The following is a 27,309-nucleotide window of genomic DNA, read 5'->3' as shown; positions in this document are numbered from 1 at the left end:
CAGATAATATAGGATGTTTTGATCTGTTTTTAGTTTATCAGTGTTTTTAATTTTTTAGACGTTTTAAATAGTTGTCTTTAGCTGTTTTTACTGTTAATTTTACTGTCTTATTCTTTTTGTAAACTGCTTTGAGGTGCCACCAAAATCTGTTTGGATCAGCTTTCCCCCCTCCAGAGATTTTGGACCACAACTCCCATCAACCCCCAGCCAACATGGTTGTGCTGGCTGGAACCATGGGGCAACATGGCTGTGCTGCAAGAAGCTGATGGGAGTTGCAGTCCAAAACATCTGGAGGGCACACGGTGTGGGGAGGAGGCTAAGCTAGTGGATGTAGGCACATGGAAGTGAAATTTTAGATGGTAAACTCCATCCTCAGGACTTGGGGGTGGGGAATCATGCCAGGATCAGAGGCTGCAACAAGTGGTCTTTCCCCTCCCGCCTCCTGCAAAAAGGCCTTGTGTCTCTTTCTAAAGCTGTTGTCCGAAGCATGTTTTAGGGAGGGGAAAAACACTACTGAAAACAGTGGGGTGCTTGCAGTGGACATTGGGCTAGGAGTGGAGTGGGTAGTGGTGGTGGGTGTAATAAATCCAATACAGGAGTCGATCTGGGGTTGCACATCAGAGGCTGTTGCATGATTCATAACACAGTCCACAGTTTGCTGATGCTCAAGAGTCACAGGTCGAAGTGCCTTTGCTTCGGATGGGAGGAGCTCTTTATGCTAAAGAACCCAGCTGAACCCCAACCAAAGAGGCAGTGCAGGCCAGGGTAAAGGTAAAGGTACCCCTGACCGTTAGGTCCAGTCATGGACGACTCTGGGGTTGCGCGCTCATCTCGCTCTATAGGCCGAGGGAGCCGGCATTTGTCCGCAGACCGTTTTTCCAGGTCATGTGGCCAGCATGACTAAGCCGCTTCTGGCGAACCAGAGCATCGCACAGAAACACCGTTTACCTTCCCACGGGAGCGGTACCTTTTTATCTGCTTCACTTTGACGTGCTTTCGAACTGCTAGGTGGGCAGGAGCTGGGACCGAACAACAGGAGCTCACCCCGTCGCGGGGATTCGAACCGCCAACCTTCTGATCAGCAAGACCTAGGCTCTGTGGTTTAGACCACAGCACCACCTCTCAACAAAATTCGAGGGGCAAAATTTCCAGGATCATCAGGAAAAGCTCCCAAGACAGGGGTGGGGAACAGGGTCTGAATGCGGCCCTCCAGGCCTCTCTGTCTGGCCCCTAGAACTCTCCATAGACCACACTCCTTGCTGGTCCCATTGCACACAATTTTTCGGTGCTTCTGCCTGGCTGGAATGTGTTTCCGAGCTGTGATGATGTTTGCTTGCCTGAATGGACAGTAGAGGAGTGTGTGTAGAAACCTCTGGTTTTTGCATGGCTGGGATGGAGCCTTCTGCACAAAAGACAAGAATCTCATTTCTTGCTCTGCCCATGTTTGCTTCTGACGCCACCCCTAAAAGGTTGCTTGCAAAGGACTAAGGGTTCCCAACCCCTATTCTAAATGAAGCCCGGCTTCCCCCACCCCACACATATGCACACTTGGGATATCAGGGTCTGAGGTACAGGAGCAATGATATGAGTCTCTCTCAGGTTTCCCTGATGGTGCCCCTCTTCCAGATTGCTTCATGCAATGAAAACCAAGGGCTGTCCACATCTTGGCTTAATGTGGATTGTGAGCCCTTGCGCCTCTTTTAAATGCCCCTCCTCCATGAAGGTGTTTCCCTCCAAGTACTGCTGCACCACACTTTCTCCTCCCTAGAGCCAGAGATTCCCCATACTTTGGAGATCTGAACAGGAGAGCAACTTCAACTGCGCAGGGAATAGGAGGGGGAAGCAGTAGGGGGGAAACCTTCAAAGAGGAAACACAAATTCTCCCCTGAAAAGGAGATGTGAATAATTTCTCCCTTGGGCGGCAGAATACTTTGAGCCCTCCCTGTCATTGCTCCTCCTGTTCCAGAGCCCGTGCTGCTCCTGGATTCAGCAAGCAGTGGCAAGATGACCAGGTGCCCAACTTGGGCTGCACTGGGCTGGCATATGCCCCAACTGTCCCTGCTAACCTGAGGCAGTTCCTCTTCTGTGGTCCCTGCCCCTGGTAAATCAGTGCCCCAATCATGTCTCAGTTTGGCCCTTTGGGGAGATTTGGGACTGGAAAGTGCCTGTCATTAGGAGTTGCTGCTCTTGAGGTTCAGCCCATCACCCCTTCTCTCTTAAAAGGGGGGGACACACACACACACATACACCTATCTAGGTAGTAAATGTTGCAGGTGCTCTGGAATGACCGCCTTCAAGATGCATTGCAAGAGCGGTTCCAGAAAAGCAGCCATCTTAATCTCTTGAGACAATGCAAAAGAAAAATGACCAGTTGTACTCGGAAGCTGATGCTGTAGTAAATTTGTCAGCCTCCAAGGTGCCACAAGACCCTCTGTTGCTGTGGCAAGACAAACCAATTCTTCCTTTTAAGAGTGCAATTATAGTTAAGCTTACTAGCACAATGTTCAAGTGGGAAGTGAAATAGGGGATGGGTAGCATTCATTGCGCAAGGACAGTGTTTCCAGTTTCATCTCTGAAATGCTGGCGGTGGGGAGTGAGTTTTGCAGTGGAGGGATTCCGAAATAACAGGGGACAAAGGCAAAGAACAGGGAAGTTTGGTGTTAGCTCTCTGTCCTCGGTGCTGAATCTATTTCCTTAAAGCAATATGCCTCTGAATGCTGGTTGGTGGGAACCACAAGTGGGAGAGCATCATAGCTCTCAGGTCCTCCTGGCAGGCTTCCCATTGGGGCAGCTGGTTGGCGACTGTAGAAACAGGATGCTGCACTAGATTGACGCCCTTTGGCCTGATCCAGCAGGGCTTTTAAAGCAGTGGTTGGATGGCCATCTGTCATGTATGCTGTAGTTGAGATTCCTGCCTTGCAGGGGGTTGGACTAGATGACCCACGGGGTACCTTCCAACTCTATCTTCTATGATTCTATTATTCTTGCCAGTAACAGTGAGAGAGGGCCCTTGCTTCCATGCCCTGCCTATGGGCTTCCTGGAGAAATCTGACTGGGCGCTGTAAGAATAGGATGCTGGCCTAGATGGGCTTCTCATCTGATCCAGCAGCCTGGCTCTTATATCCTGATAAGCTATCAGAAGAGTGCATTTGTTTTGTAAACATTGCCAGTGCTTCTCCCCCAAATTCTGAGTCAGGGACCCCAAATCTGGTCAATGAGAGGAATGAAGCAAGGCCAGCAAAATCACAGAGAGTTTATTCTGCTTCCCAGATCCAGGTTTTCAAACGATTTGGGGGGGGGGGAATACAAGCATGGGAATTTGGAAGAGAGGCAGACAACTCCCCCACCCAGCTTCAGCTGCAAAGTAGGTCAGTTTGGTGGTGAAAAGTTGGCTCAGAGGCCCACTTTGCAAGGGGAAAAAATATAGAGACAGTCCCAGACAAAGCATGGGATGGTTTGTCTCCAAGAGAGTTCTGTAGCCTTAGAAGGAGAGGCCCTTTCTCTGCACAAGGTATGGATAATGTAGTTTTCACTTCTTGTCTTATGTCACACGAGTTGATGATCCATATGCCGCCCCTCATAAAGAATCTGTGGGAGTCAACATATATTTAGATTTTCCAGGTCTGGGCTTTGACTTGGAGACCATGCTCAGGTCTTTAAGAGGGAAACTTGAGAGTTGCCTCCAAGTTTCAAGAGAGCGAATGTGGCACATGAGTAATAGTTGATGTTTTGATCAGGACTGCGTTGGCATTGGGAGCTGGTTTGAGCATTCCAATGGCCAGTGCTCAGCACTACCCACTTTGGAGTCATTCATCATGACTGTAACAGGCAGCATTCAAAATGTACAGGCCTTGTGGAGTTAGCTTGGGGTACCCAAACACCAGTCTTTCATCTTCAGAAAGCTCAAGTGATCCGATTTTTCTCACTAGGAAAATGCATTGCCCCCCACAATGAAACACAGAAAGCAACTGCATGTTCTGAAGGCACTGACTGGACTTGAGGTTAAGCCCTCCAATTGTTTTTGGACTCTTAAGTACCTTGAAGACATCCTTGGACAAATAAGCTTGTGTGTGTGTGTGTTTGCACATGTGCCAGTATGAGGCACAACATAGCTTAAAAGAGGGGAGCGCTTGCAGGCAATGCAGGGATTTCAGGATTGCTGGCACACAATCCCATTTCATTGCCCCGATCAGCAGCTGGGCAGCTGCATTCTGCACTCACTGCAACATCTAGGCCATTTTCAAGCAGAGACACATTGCAGTAGTCCAGCTGTGAGGGTTGCCAGCCAGGGCATGGTTCACTGAGGCTAGGCAACCCCCACCTTCTGTGTTGCACAGTAAGCTCTGCTTAGTTATATTTGACCTGCCTGTGCAGAGAAGGGGTGGGAGGAGAACAATGTGACCCCAGTTTCAGAGCTGAGGGGAATTAAGGCACTGAATCACCTGGTGCAATGGTGGCTTAGTGGTCTAAGCACTGGCTTTGGGCATTCCTGCATTCCTTAGACCCGTCAACTCAAATTCTTCTGGATCTGCTGCCTCTCTTTAAATTTTAAGCCCATGAGATCAGCCCCAGCACACAAGGGCAACGGAGCAGTTTGGATGTTATGTGAAAGACCACCGGTTAGATGTGTGAGCAACTCCCAGCAACTGATATTTCAAGGTGTCCTGTTTCCAACAGGGGAGGGTAGGACATAGTCATTGTGACTTTCCAAGTTGGCGAAAGGTTGCTTTGATGTGCCTCAGGATGACGTGCCAAGTGGAGAAGAAGCCCTTGGCCAGCCCACCCTCTGTGGATTTAGGGTTAGCTTTTGGTGAACATGGAGCTGAGAAATGTAATCAACTATAGTTTTAATTGATTATTTGAGATTATTGATTATTTGAGTCAATTTTTCAGAAACTAGGTTAGCATTAGTAGCTTGTATTAGAGCAAGCTCCAAGGACAGGACATTCTGGGATGTGCATGGCATTGAATGGAAATGCTTTTCTCAACATTTGAGGGGTGGGGGATGTTTTGTGTGTGCGGTGTGAGTTAAGAACAGGTATATTTATTTATCTGAAACTAGTTTTTCCCCTCTTCTCCTTTTGGCTCCAGTAATGTGGGAGGGGAAAATAAAAATCTGGGCAGCCGGCTGCCTGAATTCATGTCCCTCTGTAAATCATCAGCAAAGATGATTCATTGTGGATCCTACATCAGTTAAATCACACATGTGCAGTTAAGAAGAGGTGAAGCAGTCTTCCGCAACCTTTTTCCTTCCAGATGTTTTAAGCTTCTACTCCCATCAGCCCCTGGGGCTGTGCTCTCAACAACCCCGGCATCTTGGTGGCTTGGGCTGATGGGAACTGTGGTACAAAATATCTGAGAGGAACCAGATTAGGGAATGCTCCTGTAGTGGCATGGCTGCAAGTGGAGTCTACTACATTCAAGGCCCCAGACGGACATGTGCGAGATTTATTCCCAGAAGAGGTAGAGAAGGCCACCAATTTAGATGGCTTTGCAAGCGGGTTAGACAAGTTCATGGAGGGATGCTGTGATGGCTATATGCTCCCTCAACTGCTGACATTCAGAGCCTTACAACCCCCAACTTCAGGGAGGAAGCACAAGGGGGGAGCAGGCTCTTAAACTTAGGTCCTGCTTGGGGGCTCCCCACTGGGGCAGCTGGCTGGCCACTGTGAGAGCAGGATACTGGGTCCCCTTTGGCCTGATCCAGTAGCCAGGCTCTTCTGATGTTCCTATACTCAAATTCGACCTTGTGACCTGCCTGAGGCATCATCCTGATTCATTATGGCCGTCTCAGCCTGAAGTGGCAAATATTTTGGCTTTGGGCGATCTTAGAGATACAGTTCTGCTGTCAGACCTGTCGCCCTGATTATGCCCTGGCTGTTATTAGATGTGATGTTGGCAGAGCACCTGACATTGGCCTGGGGGTGTTTTCTGGGGGCCTTAAGCCTGCCTGGATCCTCCTGGTGATGAAAATTCAAGTTGTAGCGTGTCTAGAAACCATGACTCAGCAGCATCCCCAGATCACCCACAAAACTGCATTTGTTCAGCTTGTAAAGTAAGCAGTTGCGAACAATATTTGTTTGCAGAGGGGTAGGAAATAAGGTGGCTTGTGTAAGCAACTGTTCCATTGGAATTTGGGGAGGAGGGGAAGGAACATTAAATCAGTTGCTGGCCTCTGAATCCAGAGATTTCTTTGAATCTCAAGCTTAATTTTTCTCTGTCGTACAAAAGCACATTTGAAATTACATGTAGAATAATGCATAATATAGCCTTATCTATAGTCTGAAGTACTTCTGGAGTGATAAAGAATATTATATATTGGATTTTATGTTAAGTTTAGTGAGATCCTGAGGGCAGCAGGATAAGACAGGTCAGATATTTGTATAATTTATTATTATTACTTTTATAGCCCAACCTTCACCAAATGGTTCCAGGGAGGGTTTCAAACAGTCCCCCCAAGCTTATTTCATTGATTTTTCACAAAAAAGCATTAAATTGTTGTCCAGTATCATAAGTTGCGTTACCTAAACAATACAAGAGTGCCCTTATTTGGGCTTTGGACAAATCACTTACTTAAATAACTGTTCCAAATATTTTTCTGAGTAGTGGGCAATGGGAACTCGCTTTCATAGTCAATGACGTAATAAATTAATGGATGCTACTCCATGTCAAACTTGTCTCTTTTGGAAGTTCCTTGTGGAACTCTTCTGTGGCAGGTGAAACTTTCTGATAAGGCCACATCCCACACAACATTAAACAGGGCTGTTCTTAAACGGAGGTACCACTGTAGTTCTTTATGACCCTTAGCACTACTTGAGCTAAGGTCCAGGGCGGGGAATGCAAGTTCTAGGTTAGGCTGCAAGGATTGCTTAGGGACAATAGAAATAACTGTGAAAACATGGATCCAGAATTTTGGGTCAATAATACATTCCTGTCATAATATCCAGGCTTCCCATGGACACGAAAGGATGGAGGTGCTAGGAGATCCTGCTCATGCCTTTCCCTGCACAACTGTCTTGCCAGAAAGACCAGTTGGGTCCCCAAATATCTGGGGATGCTGCCACCACACACCCTATTAACCCTTAAAGCCCCCAGGCTGGGTGAATTCTGGGAGATGGTCTTCTGCCCCCTCCAGAGCCAGTGTGGTGCAGTGGTTAGAGTGTCAGACTAGGACCTGGGAGATGAGGGTTCAAATCCCCACTTGGCCATGAAGCTCCCTGGGTGATCTTGGGCTGGTCACATCCTCTCAGCCTAATGTATCCTCATGGGGTCATTGTGAGGATACAGTGGAGCTGGGGAGAGAACTTTGTACATCAGGCATAGGCAAACTCGGCCCTCCAGATGTTTTGAGACTACAATTCCCATCATCCTTGACCACTGGTCCTGCTAGCTAGGGATGATGGGAGTTGTAGTCCCCAAACATCTGGAGAGTTGAGTTTGCCTATGCCTGTTGTACATCATCTCAGGCTCCTCGGAGGAAAAGTGGAGCATAAGAGTTGTTGTTGTTATCATTGCTTTTATCTCCAGTAATGCCCACACTGAAAGGTCTTCCTGCTTGCGGTGATATCAGCGAGGGGCTGGCAGAAAGTCCCCCTGCTTCCCCTTGTCTTATCCTGCTAGCCACTGGCCTCTCTCGGAAGTGTGTGGGTGTGCTTGGCTCATTGAGCTGGATGCTCACTTGCATCTGGAAAACCTTGAAAGACGCTTTTGTTGAGACTGCAGGGTTTGGAGAAAGACGTGTGTGGATTGCGCTTTGCTAAGGAGCGTGGGTCTTGGGTAAATCCAGCAACTCTCCTCCATCTCAGCATTCTGCCTTCGGAAATGTTATTGTCTTCCCGCTCTCCCTCCCTTGCTTTCCAAGAGGGCGATTTAAGCATTCCTTTTCTTTTTCTTTTCTCCTCTTTCTTGGTGTGACTCTGCAGACCGATTTCTGCAGAAGGTAATTTTAAAACAGCAGCAGCAGCAGCAGCAACCACCAGGCTAGTGTATTAATTGAAAAGTGGACTCTTCTTTTCCACGTGTCTCGGAAATTTTAAAGCTCCAGGGAAACACCTTTTCTTTATTGTAAAATGCCCTGCGTTTATTGAAAAGTGTGCATAATATGAAATGCAAACTTTAGAAACAGCAAAAGGGCAAAAGCAGCAGCCATGCAGCAGAACAATGAAAACCGTAACATGCATGGAATAAAAATATTAAAAGTCCTTGCCACCAAAATGACAACAGGCAAGCACCACTGGAGAGTCACAGACTTGGACTAGTACCTTGAAAGGACAACTAGTCCAAACTCTACTTTCTCAAAAGATACCCCACTCAGCCTCAGCTTAGAGGCCTCCAGCCAGCGAGAGCCTGCCCAGCCACCCCCTCTGGCTGGGGGGCAGCATGGGTGTCGGGGCTCCAATTCTCTTCTGTCTTCCAAAACCACGAGGCACAGCTGCTTATCAAGAGGCAGGGGTGCCAACTTGAATAAAACATTGTGGGAGGGGGCAGGTAAGCCCCCCCTGCATAGTCGACCACATGGTGTGGAGCACGCACACCATTTGAATGACAATGCTCTTCAACTTTTTTGTGGGGTGGGCCCCATCAAATATTTTATGGGAGGGGGGCAAAGATCCCTCGGCCCCTAGGAGTTGGCTTCTGTGCCAAGAGGGGAGGGCTGACGGGGTGCCAAACTGGAATATTTTTAGCAGGTCCTAAAAAGAGTACAGTGAAGGGCGCCAGCTTGATCTCAAAAGGCAGGGAGTTCCAAATTTAGGTGCTGCCACACTAAACGATTGAGTTCTTATTTATTTATTTATTTTATTTATTTAAATTCTATACCGCCCTATACCCGAAGGTCTCAAGAATGCGGAATGAGTACAGTGGTATCTCTGGTTAAGAACTTAATTCGTTCTGGAGGTCCGTTCTTAACCTGAAGCTGTTCTTAACCTGAGGTACCACTTTAGCTAATGGAGCCTCCCATTGCTGCCACGCGATTTCTGTTCTCATCCTGAGGTAAAGTTCTTAACCTGAGGTACAATTTCCAGGTTAGCGGAGTCTGTAACCTGAAGTGTCTGTAACCCAAGGTACCACTGTATTATGTGGCACCTGTAGTGGTACCAGTTTCACAGATCAAAGTAGTCGAGTGGAAACATGTAGGGGAATGTACGGAATGGAGTCTGATTGGCTGGTTTTGTTCCCTTATGCACGAAGGCACACAGTGTCTCACAGTGGAACCCTGTTTGTGGGTATTCAGATGCATGTACCACTGTATTTGATGGGGCTTACTCCCAAGTCCATGTTCATAGCCACTTTCTGTGTGGCATCAGATTGGCTGCGTAGACCTGCACAATCTTATTTGCAGAAGTTGTTGCCAAAAACGGGAGGGGGGAAATAAACATTTCAAAGAAGGATTGCAATTTATTGAGGATACTTTTAGCTTGAGCTCCATCCTAAGATTTCAGGGTGGGGGTGCAACAGTTTTAAAGCCGACAACTGCAATTAAAAGAGCAGATTGAAAAAGCTGCAAATAGTTAAAATTGCAATAAACAAAAATAAAAATAAAAAGCCATTCGAGCTACCACATCTGCAGGAGTATCTCACAAAACTTCTTACAAATAGTTAGGTGTTTACTGTTACTTTCTGGCAACGGTTGGCTGTGCTGTGCAACCCCATTTGGACTACAGTTTTGGTATTGTTGAGCTGGGAAAGGTTCAGAAAAGGGCAACCAAAATGATCAAGGGGATGGAGCGACTCCTATGAGGAAAGGTGGCAACACCTGCAGCTTACTCGATTAGGGGGAAGATAGGTGAATAACATGACAGTGGGGTGAAAAAGTGTTCCCCGCCATCTCTCATAGTGAGGGTGTGTGTGAATCTGCCATTTTGGGTTTTTCCTCTGTTTTCTAATCAGAATTTCAACACTTCACATTTCCGCATCAGTTTGTGAATATTTTTTTTAAAAAGTCATATTGAAAATTCATGAGCATTTTTGTGCGAATTTCTTCTAAGAGACACAAGTTTGTGTGCAGTTTTGCCCTGTGCGCACACAGTTTTGTAAAGAAATTTCCCTCAATATAACGCATGTCATGTTATAATTTGTGTTGTTTACACCAACATATGCATTTATATGCACACCTTGCCCCAGTAAGTGTGTTTTTGTACTGGAGAACTGCACTATAAAATTCAGAGAAGTGCAAATTTCGAAGGGCGGTTGTTTTCTGGTTCTCTTTAGCATTTAGGAAAGCATGAATTACGTACGTTCGCCTTTAAATGTGAACCAAATTAACTTTCTCTCTCATCTCTCCTCATATTATCGTAATCCAGCATATTATCGTAATCCAATGAAGCTGAATATTGGGAGATTCGGGGTAGACAAAATGAATAACTTTTTTCGCACAGCACATAGTTAAACTATGAAATTTGCTTCCTTTGGATGTAGAGGGAGACACCAATTTGGAATAGTTTAGATGGGGTTCAGACGAATTCATAGAGGATAAGGCTATCAATGACTATTAGCTGCAGTGGCTGTGCTTACTACCCCCAGAATAAGAGGGTGACATGTTTGTTTGTATTTTATAATGATGTTTTTTAATGTAGGAATCCCAACTTGGGAGAAATGTGGGATATAAATACATTAAATGAACAAGCAAGCAAACAAACATACAAATTAATAAAATGAAACTAGTTGGAAAAAACAGTAAAAAAAAATCAAAACACATTTAGAACAAGCAATTAAAATACAGTTTGCCCTGGCAGCAGCCCGGTGGACAGCATCTTTTGCCTCTTGGTGTCCAAAGGCCTTCAAGAATGAAAAGGCATTGGTCTGCCAACAGAAGGATAACAAAGAAGGAACCCCACAATATGGGAGCAGCCACAGCCCCCCCCCTGTAATACTACCAACTGTTGCCCTTAGGAAGCTGGACTAGATGGGTCTTGGGTCTTAGGATTTTGGAGCAGCTTTTAAGCAATTTGGTTTGCCCACTGACAAAGGCTGGTCCAAGAAAAGATGATAGTTGACCATTTCCACTTGGTGGTGGTTGCCTTTGCCAATTTCCTGCTGAACATCTCTTTGTCATGGCGGGACTCGCATTTGAATCATAAATAGCTAGGTGCAAAATGGACGTTGGAAGAACCAGCTGCAATTTCAAGCACTTCAGGTAAACCTGCAGCAAAGGGCTATTGTTAAACTCAAAAGCTTGTCTCACAGGGAGGCAGTGATGGTCGTCATCCTGATATATGGCTCTTGCAGATTTCATCTCAGTGCCCCTAAAGGGACTGGAGAAATGATGTAAAGAGCAGAAGTGGGGGGGGGGAGAGAGAGAGAGAGAGAGAGCTTGGGAACCTGCAAGAATAAGGGCACTCATTTGTCAATTTGTTAATACCTAAAGGAGTGTCTCCACCCCCTTCGTTCAGCCCGGACACTGAGGTCCAGTGTTGAGTGCCTTCTGGCTGTTCCCTCACTGCAAGAAGTGAGGTTACAGGGAACCAGGCAGAGGGCCTTATCTGTAGTGGCACCTGCCCTGTGGAATGCCCTCCCTGCAGATGTCAAGGCAATAAACAACAATTTTACTTTTAAAAGACAACTGAAGGCGGCCCTGTTTAGGGAAGTTTTTAATGTCTGACACTGTGTTGTTTTTAATATTCGGTTGGAAGCCACCCAGTGGCTGGGGAAACCCAGCCAGATGGGTGGGGTGTAAATAATAAATTATTATTATTATTTTTATTATTATCAAGGCCTTGGGAAAGACAGACAAATTCATGGAGGTGTGTGCTATCAACAGCTACTCCCCATGATGGTTATGCTCTGCCTCCATGGCTGGAAGTAGCAATGCTAGCTGCTAGAAGCCACAGATGGGGAGAGGGTTCAGGGCCTGCTTGTGGGTTTCCCATTGGAGCATCTGGTTGGCCCCTGTGAGAACAGGATTCTGGACTAGATGGGCCATTGCCCTGATCCAGCAAGCTCTTCTTATGTTCTTATTATCCTGGAGTGGGAACAATATATACTTGCCTTTCCTTATGGGCAGAAACGTTTGTGGCTACGTTTGCCACCCTATCCTCTGTTCAAGGGGATTCTTTATCTGACGTAAAGAACTGTGGCTGGGTTATTAGTTATTTTTGTCCTCCTGGTGAGGAGGATGAGAGACTGTGCCCCCCTACCCCCTCAATTGGAAGAGGCTTGAAATCCCCTCCAGGTGGCAATGCGAAGCAGCCGCCAGTTCCCCAGCAAGAGCACATCACTCATTCAGTTGCACGGTCTTTAAATCCACCCAGTGCACCATTAATCCAGGCAGTGCTGCTCAGGCCATTTCTGGAATCCTTAATCCAGCAGGTGACTGGCGGGGATAACGGATTAGCGATGGCGTTCCATCCAAGGCTTCATCCTGCCGGGCTCTTGAGCCTCCATGGGTCCTGGGCAGCTGCCTGTCTCTACCAAATGTGGATGCCAGCCATGAGATGAAGAGCGGTGGCTAAAGCCAAGATGAAATCGCACAAGATGTGCAGGGTATAAACAGGGTGCTTCATATGAACATGAGAGGAGGCCGCTGGATCAAGCCAAGGGCCCATCTAATCCAGCCTTCTGTTCTCACAGTGGCCAACCAGGGGCCCCCAAGGGAAAACCAGTGGTGGGAGCATACTGGGTGTGGAATGAGCTGTCAGGTGAACACACCCTAAACCGTCTAATCTGTTTAAAAAGATTTTGATCAAATGAAAAGGTGGCCGCAGAGAACTGGGCAGCAGATTTTAGAGTTGTTTTTTAATGCAGCTACAGTGGTACCTCGGGTTACATATGCTTCAGGTTACATCCACTTCAGGTTACAGACTCCGCTAACCCAGAAATAGTACCTCAGGTAAAGAACTTTGCTTCAGGATGAGAACAGAAATCGTGCTCCAGCGGCACGGCAGCAGCAGGAGGCCCCATTAGCTAAAATGGTGCTTCAGGTTAAGAACAGTTTTAGGTTAAGAACGGACCTCCGGAACGAATTAAGTACTTAACCCAAGGTACCACTGTATTTGTATTCTCGAATGCCATCTCAAGAATCATTCCTTTTGTGTTTGAGGGGATGGGCAATGCCTCTCATCTACAGCAACTACCAGTTCATATCAGGCTGGATCCTGGTGCTGATGTTGAGTTGTAGTCCAAAACACCTGGAAGAGGAAGCAGGTTGGCTAAAGCAAGGACATCTCAAGAGGTGGCTAGGATCTTGGTCCACCTTATCCCTGATGCCTTGGGAATTAGCCTAGAGGTTGTCATGCCAGACCCTTCATCATTCCAAAGAAAAATCATATTGCTTCCGAAAAGATTGTCAGGCTCAGTTCCCGAAGAGGAGGGGGGAAAATGTAGGAGAAGGACGGTAACAAAATAGTGTTGCTCTATGTAGAATTATAGAATTGTAGAGTTGGAAAGGGACCCCATGGATCAACAAGTCGAACCCCCCCCCCCACAGTTAACGAATCACAGCTAAGGAAGCCCTGACAGATGTCCATCCAACCTCTGCTGAAAAACCTCCAGTGAAGGAGACTCCCCCACTTTCTGAGGTCGTCCATTCTACTGTCAAACAGCTCCTGCCCTCAGAAAGTTCTTCCTAATATATAGTCAGAGCCTCTTTTTTTATCACTGGAATCCATCGGTTTCAGGTTCTGAAAACAAGTTTTCTCCATCTGCGATGTGATGGCCGTTTGGCTGCTTTTTTGAGGATCATTGGCATCTTGGGTTTTAAATCAATGGTGGGCAAACAACTGCAGAACCCATGAAAGCAGCAAGGGAGGCACAGAAAGAATTGGGGGCGTCGAGGATGGAAGGAATCTGGTCTGAACACTGGAGTGTTCCAAACAGATCCTGATTTCCATCTGCAGAGATGTTGGAGGCCCTGAGACTCTAGCCTAGTTTAGACAGGACCAATTAGGCCTTCCATCACGATTGTTTGGTTTGTGTGCAATTTTAACGGTTAAACTGACGCGGTCAATGTTTGACCGCCAAGCCGTCCTGTCTTCTTTTGGTTGTGGCTACCATTTGAATTTGAGGCTTAATTTTGCTTTGTCTCTCTCTCTCTTTCTCTCTGCAGACGCATTTTAATTACAGAACTAGCCAATCCCAGGCCATCATTTTGTTTTCCTTGCCACTGCCCGGGTCCGTTATCATGTTCCACCTATGCGCTTGCGCATGAATCTCCCTTGGCAAAGCAGACTGCGGTGGGGAGGGGGGGGGGTAGAGAAAGAGGCGCTACCGCCTGCCTGGTGCGCCTTCCTAATGACCAGTCTGTTCCAGATTGGGAGTGGCAGGAGGAAGGGAGGGTACCTTGTGAGAGGCAAGCGGTGGTGGGAATGGTTTGCTCAGGATTTGGGGGGGATTAGATAATTCATCACAAGAGCGGCAGCAGCAGAACTCACGCCAAAGGCAGACACAAGCTCCTTTCACCACGATCATGGTGGAGAGCAAAGGCATTAACCCCCCCTCTCATTAGGCATTCCAAGCCCATCTCTTCTCCTTTTCTTTTAATAGTTAAACCTGATTTGCATGCATTTGCATAATGAACATCATTTGCATTCCCGGTTTGTTGGCTACCTCTGTGGGAAAAGTCAAAGCGGGCGATCTGGGGAGAGGGATTTCAGCAAAGACAAAAGGGAAGATTTCAGTTACCCCCCTTCGCTTGCTCCCCCCCAAACAGTGAAGAATTTAACACACAACCAGTTCCCCCCTGCCTCTTTGTGGAAGACAGAGAGGCCTGTCAGGATCAGTGTGTATCCTAGCATTTGTTACTGTCTCCCCCAACCACTTCCTGCAATCCTTCATCTCCTCCTGAGCTCTTTCCCCCTTCCTTTTGGTTCCTTCTGAGGGTGTGAGGTGAGAGAAAACAAACTGTGTGTGAGAGAAAGAAAGAAAGAGAGAAAGAGAGCGAACGAACCACCATTTTAGGTAGCTGGCATCTATAAAATGGCGGATCCCTCACACAGGTCTTGAGCAACATGACTGGTGATGTGTCTCAGATTTTGGTGGATTTGCACAGTTCAGAATTTACCTCATGAATTGTCCAGTGTGGGCCCACATACAAGCAACACTACATGCACCAACTCAATCTGCTTTTTAAAAGAAGATTATTTTGGTGTGGGTTGTTGTGGCTGGACGGTTTCACAAAACGACACAGGCACATCCGATTGTGTGATTGCCAGGCAAAGTGACACAAGCTACTAGCCTGAGCATTCTTGTCTATTTGCTATATATATATTCTTTTTTGAGATATGTGTTCTTTTTTGATGTTAGTCTGTACGTTGCACCTCTTCCAAAAGCAGAGTAGTTCTAGGGGAAGTAGTGCTCAGTTGTTGCTCACCAGAGGAGCATTTGAAGCTGCCTCATGCCAGGTCAGACCTTTGGTCCATATCCCTCAGTACAACTTGACACTGACTGGCAGTGGCTCTCTTTGGACCTGCCTGGAGGTGCTAGGGATTGAATCTGGGACCTTCTGTGGGCAAAGTAGATGCTCTACCAATGAGCCCTGGTTTTCCCCCAGGTGTTTCTGAAAACAGTATTTTGTTATGGGGAATAATGGAGTCTCCCTACAGACAAAGAACAATATTTAGTTTCTTAGTAGAAGAGGGCATGTGCTCTCTCCTTCACCCCTAACTCACACAGGGGGAATGGTTGAAAAGCAGTGCCTATGAAATTTCTAGTGATGGGTGTGGTAACAACATTTCTTCTCCCTTGAAAAAGTTTTGGGTCTTATGCAACTAAGTTCCACTCAGAACAGACTGACTAAAATGGATGGACTTAAGGTAGTTATGGTCCTTGATTTCAGTGTGTCTATTCTGAGTTATTTAAATGCATTATTCTTATTATTATTAGCACAGCTTGTCATCATTGTCATAGTGCTCCAAGAATGAGATGCTGTGCCTCCTAAAATTCATTTCCCTACATAATTCTTTAGGGAATTATGTCTTCATTCTTCTCAGCATGTTGTTCCTTGTTTTAATGACACAGTAGCACCATGTATCCTGTGGTTGATGTGAAAGACTTTTGTGTGACGAGGTTGACTATCTCCAGAGCTCTTCTATTCTTTTTCTCTCTCCCCCCCACCCCGACCTATATAATCTGACAATGACAAACCAATGGACCACCATAAAGCCAAACAACAGCAAAATTCTGAAAAAATTAGGACTTCAGGGAAGCTATCACTCCTTGATTTCTTCAAGTGAAGAAACAAGCCAGTCTAGGATGTCCATAAGTTTGCCACTCTGTGGTATAACCTTCAAGTAAAAAATGCCTAAAGCTTCCAAATTCAGCGATTCACCTGAGAACTGTCCTGTTGAATCAGGTCAGTGATGCATCTCTGCAGCCATTCTGGTTCTGGAAGTGGCCAGCCAGATCCATCTGGGAAGCCCACAAACAAGTCATGAACATGACTTCCTCTTCTTTCTTCCCAGCAGCTGTAAACTGGTGGTTCCATTCAACTCTTGTGACTAGTACAGTATGGGCAAGAACCAGCCACTTACAAAGCTACCCTAGAAGAGTTGCCTGACCCTTAACTTCAGTCATTACCTAAATGTCTGTCGTTAACTAAAACTTCAGTCATTAGTTCATTTTTCCACACACTAATGCGAGTCTGACTGATGGACCACAGGAGCACTCAGGGTCTCTCTGAGGGAGACAGAATTCACAGCTTGACTCATGAAACAGCAAGCTGCAGAGCGAAAAAGACCATGGAAGAAGCATTGTTGCATCAGGTTTTATAGCATTAGACACATTAGTGAAGGTCAGATCTCTCAATTATTTGCATGCTATTTTATTGAATGTGTTTCATATCCCTCCATTTTCTCCAAGATCAAGGTGACGTACATGGTGCTCCCCCTCCTAAATTAACCCCCACAACAACCCTGTGAGGTAGGTTAGGCTAAGAGGGGGCGACTGGCCCGAGGTCACTCAGTGAGCTCCATGGCTGAATGGGGATTTGAACCCTAGTCTCTCAGGCCTGGTCTGAGACACTAACCACTATACCACACTGGCACTCAGTGTGTTTGCTGTTAGAAGGCCTTCCTCCATTACTAGAGGTGAACAGGAAATGTTGCAGATGAGACCTTAATCTAAACATTATCCAGGCTGGAAGCCATTTACTGCTTCAGCTGGGCTGGTGTGATGCCCTTTTCCTCAGAAGACTGTATTGGCCATGGTGGCATCTTCTGGAGCAGGGCTAGGCAACCCTTTTTCTGTTGAGGGGTTCATTCTCTCCAGGATTATCTAGTTGAGGGCCACGAGCCAGGAGCAGAAGAATTCTGGATTAACTAATCTGGAATAAAGACCACCTGCTTCACTTTTCATTATAGCTTACTCAGACTTGAATTCCCAGTCCTATGCAAATCTATTCAAAATAAACCCCCACCAGCCAGGATGGAGGCACACACAAACCTGGCCAATACAGCTACAAATCTAGAAAGCAAGTGAATGTAACTCCTTTCTAACTTTAGTGTGGTGTGTGTGTGCTGAATTTTACAGTGCATTTTTTTCCAGCTAGGTAATGGTTACAAAAATGCAGTTACCAGGGTAAAGTATGCGTATAAAAGCATATGTTATTGAAAATAATATAAAATTACTATGAGGAAATTGCTTTGCAAGAATGTGTATATTACAAGTAATTTGCGCTAAAATGCTGATGATTTTTTTCAGGGACCCTTTTCTTTCATATATACCATATATCTATCTATCTATCTATCTATCTATCTATCTATCTATATATATATCTCAGATGTGGAACTGAGGAGAACTGAATTTAAGAATGACAAAATGGGGAACTGAAAGAAACCAACAGTGACAGATTTGCCCATCCCTAACACACACACACACACACACACACACACAGACACACACACAGAGAGAGAGAGAGAGAGAGAGAGAAGGAAGGCTATCTTTATTTTTTAAAATCCATTTCTTTTTATCAAATAAAATAACTCTGCCCTTCCAAATGTTCTGAAACTACAGGGTGGGGGAGGCTTAGCTCAGTGGCAGAGCATCTGCCTTGAATGCAGAAGTCCCCAAATTCAATCCCTGGCCTCTTCAAGTGGGGCTGTGAGAGGTTCCTGCCTGAAACCATGGAGAGCTGCTGCCAGTCAGTGCAGGGCATGAGCAGGAAAGAAGGACCTCTGGTGGGACCTTCTGGAGCAGCTTCAGGAGACATCTGGGTCCATTTGTGTCCATAGCATCTTCACACAAGAGAGATATTTATTTTAGTCAGAGCATTTGCAGCTCACTCTTCAGCCAAAAAGGCTCCTACAGCTGTTTACATACGAACAAAACAAGACCATCCCTACAATTAAAAGAACAACAACCCTACATGACACACAAGGGAAAAGGGACAAGGAGGGAAGAGGAAGATCAAAATCACAACTTGGGCATCCATTTCTAAACGGCTGTTCCAGAAATGACCAGCTGAAGATGCCTGATGGAGCTGGGCTTTCAGAAAGCTGATGGAAGGACTCCTCTGCTTCCCATCTCTCCCACAGAGGCAACCCTGATGGGGTTGGCCTACCATAGCAGTCGATGAAGTGAGTCCTGCTTTCTGTATTCTTCTTCACTCCCTCAGCAAGCCCCCTGTGTGTGCTCACACTCAAACCCCCTTCCCAATAAGAGGTATTCCCCCCCCCCTCTGCGGTGCTGGTAGGCTTGTCAAAGGCTGACCTGAGCAAAAGGTTAGTTAGCTGAGTGGAGGCCAAAGGGTTGCTGGGTGAAGGGAATTGCAGGGCTGGGGTGGGGGGAGGAATTGTGAAAGGACCGGGCTGCGGTGTAGACGGCACATTGATTAACGAAGCCCCACCATAGCAGTTCCATTGCCAACGACCTGCTTAATTCACAAAACTCTTAATTGTTCCAGAGTTGGTTCAGTATTCCTTCTCCCCCCAGCTCCTCATACAAAGATGCCATTGTGTGTCGTGGTGATGACAGCGTTGTTTTTTGGGCCAGAGAGAGAGAGAGTGAAGAAAGAAAACTCTTGCGGGGGGGGGGGACGTCTCCCAACAGGGTGAAGAGGTTTAAATCAGCTTAGCCCAAATGCCAATTAATAAGGAAGAGGATTAGCCTCTGAGATCTATGGAATAGAGCATCATTGTATTCCTGGGAGGCTGTGGAATTTTATTTCCCTTTCCTACAACTTGGCTGCGCTCGTGTTTTCCTCCCCAACAACAGCCAACTGCTTTTCTTGACCTCATGTAGCTTATGGAGTTGGAGCCACAATGTGCCTCTGTGGGTTCTGCCATGGTCCAGTCTAACCATTTATATGGTTCTGCAGTCGTTTACCTGGGGATGATGGGAACTGTAGTCCAGCACACCTGGAAGGCGCCAGCAAGTTGAATGCAGATTCATCTTCTTCACACGGGACTTAGTTGAACTATGGAACTCTCAGCCACTTGAGGGAGTGATGGCCAGCAAACTGGATAGCTTTAAAAGAAGGCTATGCTCTGACTTTGCAGTTAGAGGAAGCAGTGCTTCCAAATTCCATTTGCTGGAAACTGCAGGAGGGCAAAGGGCAGCCACAGGCATCTGGGCAGCCACTGTGAGAACAGGATGCTGGACTAGATGGGCCATTGGCCTGATCCAGCAAGCTCTTCTTATGTCCTTAACCCTATTTTTAAAAGAACTTTATGCTAGAGACCTGTGAATATATGCGTGCATTTTGTCCTCAAAGAAGGATCCAAATTTTGCATGGCGGAGAGCCAAACTGTGTGCAGAATGCCGTTATGAGAGTGAATTATATTTTCTGTTATTTTGCATAGATTTATTTGGCTTCTGGGAGACCGTAGAGAGGCTTTGCAAGCTGGACAGTTCCAAGCGTGTCTCTTAATATTTGTTGCTACAGCACAATGACCCTAAGGCTTATATTCCATCCCTCTCTTTACACTGGATGACTGATGAAGCTCCTAAACTCCACTGGCTAGTCTAGCATTGCCTCCCCTCGCTGATAGTAGGCCTGGCTGAACTCTTAAAAAGAGCCACCATCCAACTTGATCCACTGGGGACTGAACCTTGGAAAGCCTTCAGCATGTGCTCTGTGGACTGATCCATGAAGATGACACGTTGTGAATCAGGCAGTTGGCAGCTTTGAGGCAGAGAGAGGGAGGGGGAGAGAGAGAGAGAAAAAAAAAACTCTTACCCAGTCACTTTAATTGGAGACAGGGCAGTGGCCTCAGAACAGCAGGTTCCACACAGTTAGGAGAGCAGCAGCCTCTTGCGCTTGTTGGCCTAGTCTTCCTTTATGGAGGTGCCCCACCCTAGCATTTTTCGCTTTGCCTCTAGTAGGAAAATTTCCTGGGCTGACCCTGACAGGAGACTTCAGAGATACAGCCTGGGACTTCCCACTGAACTATGGGTTCTGACATACGATGATGCCTTTGACCTGGTCTACACATACTGAGGGAAGCAGGTGGCGCTGTGGGTTAAACCACAGAGCCTAGGACTTGCTGATCAGAAGGTCGGCGGTTCGAATCCCCGCGATGGGGTGAGCTCCCGTTGCTCTGTCCCTGCTCCTGCCAACATAGCAGTTCAAAAGCACATCAAAGTGCAAGTAGATAAATAGGTACCACTCCGGCAGGAAGGTAAATGGCGTTTCCGTGTGCTGCTCTGGTTCGCTAGAAGCGGCTTAGTCATGCTCGCCACATGACCCAGAAGTTGTACACAGGCTCCCTTGGCCAATAAAGCGAGATGAGCGTCGCAACCCCAGAGTCGGTCACAACTGGACCTAATGGTCAGGGGTCCCTTTACCTTTACACATACTGAATTATGAGTGAGCATAGTTTTCAGTGTTCCCGTAAGAGGGAAACCTGCTCAGCAGGAAGCAGGCTAGGTTCTCTCTCCCTGGTGTGCTAGTACTCTACTTGCAGGGATTTTGTACGGGGGAAATGGCACCTCAGCTTGCACTGGTGCCAGCCTAGTCTACCACTTCAAATATTTACTGCCTTTCCCCACCCCTGCATATGTTCACAGGGCCTTGTACTGAGTCAGGCACTGCGAGCTGAAGAGATGCTAGGAATTGTAAGAGAAGCATACACTGAGTCACTAAGTTATGGCCCCCTTCCCTTCAGAACAAGTCCCGTTGCATGTGGCATAAAAGTAACACAAAAGATTTTGGCTCCATTCTGTTAGAGCAGATCCAGCTTTGTGGTGTTATGGGAAGGTTGTGTGTGCACTGAAACAGCACATCTAAGGGCTCATCCACACTTTATGCCTAGAAAGCATGGGTCCAAGCAGTTTTCCTCTTGCCCCCTTCCTTTCCAAGGGAAAACCTGCTCTTTAGCAATAGACCGGAACAACTGACAATGGAGGGGAAAGACAAATTGCCGTTTGCTCGACTGTGTGTTAAAGAACGGTTTTCCCTGGGGGGGAAGCAGCAGGAGAAGAGGAAGTGTGCATAAGCCCCAAGATTTGGAATGCTGCATCCCCATTACATATTTGGGATGATTTCAAAGTGGTGTAAGTGTCATGGCTTCCGCTGCCCACCAAACCGATGTGACATCATTCTGTAAGTCTTCGTGGGGCTGGGAAATAAGAACATAGGAAGACCTGGCTACTAGCCCAAAGGCTCATCTAGTCCAGCATCCAGCTTCCCACACTGGCCAACCAGATGTCCATGGCAAGCCCACAGGCAGGACCTGGTTGCAATAGCAGCGCCCTATCCACTTGTGATTCTCAACAACTTATCTAAGGAGGTAGCCATGGAGGTAGTGCACAGCCATCATGGCTAGTAGCCATGGATAGCCTTATAGATAAACTCAGAATTGTAGAGTTGCAACCACCTGCAATGCAGGAATCACAGCTAAAGAACCCCTGGCAGAATCACCCTCCACCCATTTGTCTAATCCCCTTGTAAAGCTGTCTTGAGTTGCTTTACAACTACATCTTGTGTCACTGAATCCCACAGATTAACTGTAGAAGCTCTTCCTGTTTTTTTGGTCCTGAACCTTCCCACGTCCAGCTTTATTTGGATGTCCCCGTTGGCTTTTAGCATTACAAGAGAAGGGGAGAGAAAGAGAAGAGGAAAGAGCGTTGAGGCTCTCCTCTAAAAAGCGCCCATGCCACTAGTGCATGAATGGCCTGAACATCTTTGCCCAAGATGTTGGAGGAGATGGCTCGGCTGTTGTAGCCGCCGTGTAATTTATGACAGGGGTTTGCGCCATTGTCTGGGTCTCTCCTGTATTTTCATGAGGGCTCTGCCTCTCTTCCCAGACCCCTGCTGCGCCCTGGCTACTGTACGGTTGCTAAGGGACATGTCATGTTGTCTATCACTATGCGGGGAGGTGGGGACAGCCTTCAGTGGGCCCATCTGGAGCCTGAGGCCTACATCCCCACAGGCGGGACTGATCGTGGCCCCAAGAAGTACAGAGGGCCTGGGAATGGGACATTTAGATTCCCCTCAAGTTCATGGCCACCGGAGGCCTTTGGTTCTCAAGGGTGGGTGAGGAGGGGTGAAGAGTGGATTGTTGGCTGTTCTGCTCAGGGTTTTCTGGGTTTTTCCACCCTCCCCCCATCAATTCCGTCCGTATCCTCGCCTGCATACTGATCCCCCTGGCCTATTCTCCTCCCGACATGTGCCCACATAAATAAATTACCCCCACTGCTTGCATTTTGCAGAACAATTGGCCCCCTAAACTCTATTCATCTCCAGACAGCACCTATTATTCCCCCGATTAAAGCCAACAGAATGGTTTGCAAGGGATACTGTTAACTCTGTCAAACTGTAAATAAGATGCTAATATAAAAATAAATAAGGGCGAGAGAGAGAGAGAGAGAGAGAGAGAGAGAGAGAGAGAGAGTTGGTTAGCACGGAGGGCTTGCGAGGTGGGGAGAAAACGGAGAAGGGACAAAGAGAGGGAGACTTCTGCGCCTGCTGCCTTGGGAAAGCAAATGAATCTGTAATGACCACTGTGTACAAACTGCAGGAGATAATATAATGGCAGCCCTTGCGAGCACTTGGGGCTGTTTTCACCAAGGCCTGTTTATTATGAAAGCCTCATTGAGACCTTGGTTGTATAAATGGCAATGTTGCCAGTGGGGACCTTCTCCCTATCCACTCCTCCTCAGCCTGATTCACCACCTCTCCAGATAACGCCTGGCAAAGGCTGGGGTTTTAAAGGATTGGGGAATTGTTTCCTTTTTTCATTTTGACTCCATGCACCCGATTCCTAGCATTTAATACAACACGATACACTGGAATGAAGAATTATAGGCATTTGATTGATCAGTTGAACATCATGGATTTTCTTCCGCAACCAGAAGGGCAAGATTTCAGCTGGGGCTCCTCCTTCCACCCTTTGGGCCTCCCTCTTCTGCTCAGGGGTGGGAGGAGAAACCAAGTTCAGTTTACATTCAAAGACAATCCTACAAAAATTGCGCTTTCTGAACGAATGCATAAAAACCAGAAATGCAGCCACCCCCCACCCAAATTCGCACTTCTATGAATTTTGCAATGAAACCCTCCATCCCAAGTAATTTGTTGTTTTGTTTATTGACTAAACTTATTTGTTTATTGTCACCCAAGGATCTCCAAGTGATTTACAGTGCATAAGATCTAAAACAATAAAAAGGGAAGTCTCATATTGCATGCAACGTATTCGGAAAACAGAAACAAAATACCAGCCCCCTCCCAAAAAAGTAATAGAAAATATTAGCAACAATAAACACAGCAATGCTCCCACCCACTTACCAGCAGAGAAACATAACATCTAAGGATTAACACCCTGCTCCCTAGTCCCCAGACCATTCACATTAACCCATCTCCCCCTTCTCATCTCCCCAAACAACCTAGAAGTCCAGTGTCAAGGCCAGCTGCGGTAAATCAGTGGTGGGTGGGTCTTTCAGGGATTGTCTGGCATCTCTCCTTTCAGTGGAATTGGAGGTTTTTAAACAGAGGTTGGGTGGCCTTTTATCAGGGATTTGTTAGTTGTGGTTCCTGCATCTGCAGGGCCTTGGACTAGATCAGCCTTTCTCAACCTGTGGGTCCCTAGATGTTGTTGAACTACAACTCCCATCACCCCTAGCTAGCAAGGCCAGAGCTCAGGGATGGTGGGAGTTGTAGTCCAACAACATCTGGGGACCCACAGGTTGAGAACCGCTGGACTAGAGGACCCTTGAAGTCCCTTCCAACTCCAGTTCAGGGAGTAGCAGCAGCAAAAGCCAACCAGGACGATGGTCAAGGGTTTACCTGCTCTTCAATTGCTCCTGTTGTAACATACAAAAATGCGTTATATTTGGGGGAATTGCTTTGCACTTGTGTGTGTATATTAGGAGGAATCTCCACTGCTGATGTATTTTGGTGGTGACTTTTTAAGAAAGCAAACACTTGCAGACCAATATGGAAATGTTGGCGAAAGGGATTGCAAAAATGAGAAACTGGAATGGATGGATTTGCCACCCCTACTTCTGTTCTTAAGTCCACATTAATCTAAAGCACCTTGACAGGCATACACGAAAAATGGTCAGAACTATGTTCATCAAGCATTTAGTTAATTAATACACATACACCCCACCCTTTCCCCAAAGAGCTCAAGGTGGCCTATACAGTTCTTCCCCTTCTCCATTTTATCCTCACAACAATCCTGTGAGGTAGGTTAGGTCGAGAGGGCTAGCAGCCACTGACACGCTTCTCCTGCATGAATTTGTCTAGTCCTCTTTTAAAGCCAGCCAAGTTGATGGCCACCACTGCTTCCTGTGGGAGCAAGTTCCATAGTTTAAATTATACGCTGTGTGAAGAAGGATTTCCATTCATATGTTCTGTTCTGATGAAGGTAGGATTTTGCCCAGTGGTCGATGGCTCCCCATTCAGTAGTGAGGGACCAAGACTGCAATCTGGGAGAACTGACAAAACCTGTCCTGGAAACCAGAGGCAGGTTTAGAAACTTTGAGGAACCCTGGTGTATTCCTGTATCAGTAGCATCTCCTTCACTCCTGGGAAGGAAAGCGTTGCCACGTAGTGGGGGCAGAATATGACCTCAACCAACAGGAACGTGCCTCTGTGGACACTTCCTTTCCTGCTGTGCCTTTGCAAACCTGCAGAGGTGGAGAATCTATGGTCCTCCAGCTGCTCTTGAACTCCTTACCCCCTTCAACCCCAACCAGCTTTGTCTGTGGGCAGGAACAGAGGCAGTCTTAGCCCAACAGTATCTCGGTGGCCACCCCACTTTGCAGGCACTTCCCTCCCTGTAAAGACAGGCTCATCGCCAGCTGATAGAGAAAGAAGACATCACAATTATATGCAGGTTGTCCATGAAAGGGAATTATTAAGCGTTGCTCGTTCCAATGACTGCAGCCAGAAAGAGTCTGAGAAATAAGCCCCTTCATTATAATTATTCGGATTTGCCCTCCATCAAAGGCTGGGTGGGGGGATTGAGCCTTTTAATCTGACCACATGCTTCTGCTTTGGGGATCTCGACTGGTTTGTACCACCTGCTTCCAACTCCGTGTGCCTTTTGGTAAAAACCTTGGCAATTTTATAAGGGAGGCATGGGGCGTGTGTGTGTTCTCCCCTGTTTGTTTGTTTTTTAAATAAGAAAATAATGTCATTTAATTTGAAAAAAGTAATAAATAAGGCTAGGATGTGGCTAGTTAGGTGCAAATGCATTTGCTCCTGAGAAGACACAGTTCTGTCACTGTTGACCATACCCTTTGCCACCTTAGCACCCTCCAGATGTTTTGGACTTCAGCTCCCATAAGACCCTGCATCTTAAAGCTGTGTAGTTCAAAATGGCTGTGCTGGCTTGGGCTGATGAGAGTTGTGGTCCAAAACCACCTGGAGGACACCAGGATGGCAAAGACATAGGTCAGACATAGGTTGGAAAGCCACATGAGGGGAGAGGGCTCTGGTGCTCAAATCCTGTTTGCAGGTTTCCCACAGGCATCTTGTTGGCCATTGTGAGAACAGGATGCTGGACTAGATGGGCCATTGGCCTGATAGCCAGCAGGCTCTCCCTAAGTTCTCACGGAAATGTTACCTTGGTACGGTAGTTTCTAAACTCGCTCACACATCCCTCTCTGTCCTCCCATCCAGACTAGCAAGTTGCATTATCAGAGTTCACAGGCAAAAACTTTGAAGGAAGAGGAATGAACAGGGGAAAACTTTGAGAGTTTGAAGCAAGACTAGTGAACAAAGGGGAAATGGTGTGTGGGCTTGGACGTGTCACAAGTGTCAAACTGAGAGTCCTGGAAGTTCCCAACCCTGTTTGATAAATGGTCCACTGGCTGCATCCAGCATGATACACACACAAGCGGTGTAAGGGCTTAACCTCCCTCAGTGTTGTTACTTGAAACAAAAGTGGTATGGCCTAGAGATGGCTTTGAATTTGGTGGCAGGGGCGCCAAACCGAAATGAACAGTCCGTTACATAAATTTGTTTTTAAATCTCTTTCTCTTGCCTCCCCCCTTCCTCCTTGTCTCCCTCAGGTGGATGCAGTACAGAAGGACAAAAGTGATTCTGCAGCAGATTCTTGCAGTGCACCTGCTGAAAATGATTCCTGTGATGTCCTTGCATGTGCTTCATGATGGCCAAGCCTGTTTCTTTTTGTCCTTTTTAATTGGACCAGGACTATGACGACTTCAAAAATGCAGCGCTATTGAAGCGAAGAGACTTATGAGTGTCATTATTTTTGTAGACTTTGCCTTCGTTGTCGGCGGGGTGTGTGGTTTAAAAGGGGGGGGGGAATGTACCAAATTACTTTTATATGAATAATAAATGCAACTCAAATGACTGGAAATGTTTGTCGTGGCTTTACTGAAAGAACAAGGCAAAGCTGGCAAGTTGACGGGGTCAACTCACAGGAGGGTTCTTCAGGCAAATATGGAAGGCTCAGGTGTTTCCTGAGAAAATACAAGACCAAAACAATGTGTTTGTGTGAGGGTGTCCTGGTCTCAGCCAAGCACTCCATCCTCTCTCTCCAGATCAAGGCCTGAAAGACCAAGGAAGTGGGGTCAGTGGGGTCACATGGAGCGCAACTTACATGAAAGCCCAATATGTGACATTGCACCACATCCATAACTAATCAGGGGCACCTCTGGTACTTTAAGCATCAGCCTTAGCTTCTAATTTCATCAGCTTTGCAGAGATAGCCTTAACTCCAGTCTGAAATCAGCAGCTTTTTCTTTTAATTACTGGATTTCCCTTGGTTTTTGAAAAGGAAATGTACTAAAATTCAACTTTATTTATTGACTCATTTGCATTTATAGTCCACCTATCCTCTAGGAGCTCAAGGCAGCACACATGGTTTTTCAACCTCAATCAGGCAGCAAGTTAGTGCTGTGAAAAGTACAGTACAAGTCTTTAGAAATAACTCTGCATATAAGCACAGTTTAAAATGATTCCGGCACAGA

General features: G+C 46.6%; 1 long non-coding RNA gene across 3 annotated transcripts in view; it reads left to right on the top strand.

Moving 5' to 3' along the window:
- LOC307205069 overlaps positions 1-26,690 on the top strand; it is a 54,053-nt gene extending 27,363 nt beyond the window's left edge. For all 3 annotated transcript variants that reach the window (XR_013833820.1, XR_013833821.1, XR_013833822.1), the window contains exon 4: positions 26,386-26,690. This is a non-coding gene — a long non-coding RNA (uncharacterized lncRNA). The remainder of the gene's footprint in view (positions 1-26,385) is intronic.
- Positions 26,691-27,309: the final 619 nt, after the last annotated feature.

Source organism: Podarcis cretensis (assembly GCF_951804945.1).
Source record: "Podarcis cretensis genome assembly, chromosome: 16".
Classification (NCBI taxonomy): Eukaryota; Metazoa; Chordata; class Lepidosauria; order Squamata; family Lacertidae; genus Podarcis; species Podarcis cretensis.
This window is presented reverse-complemented; position numbering and strand designations above follow the sequence as displayed.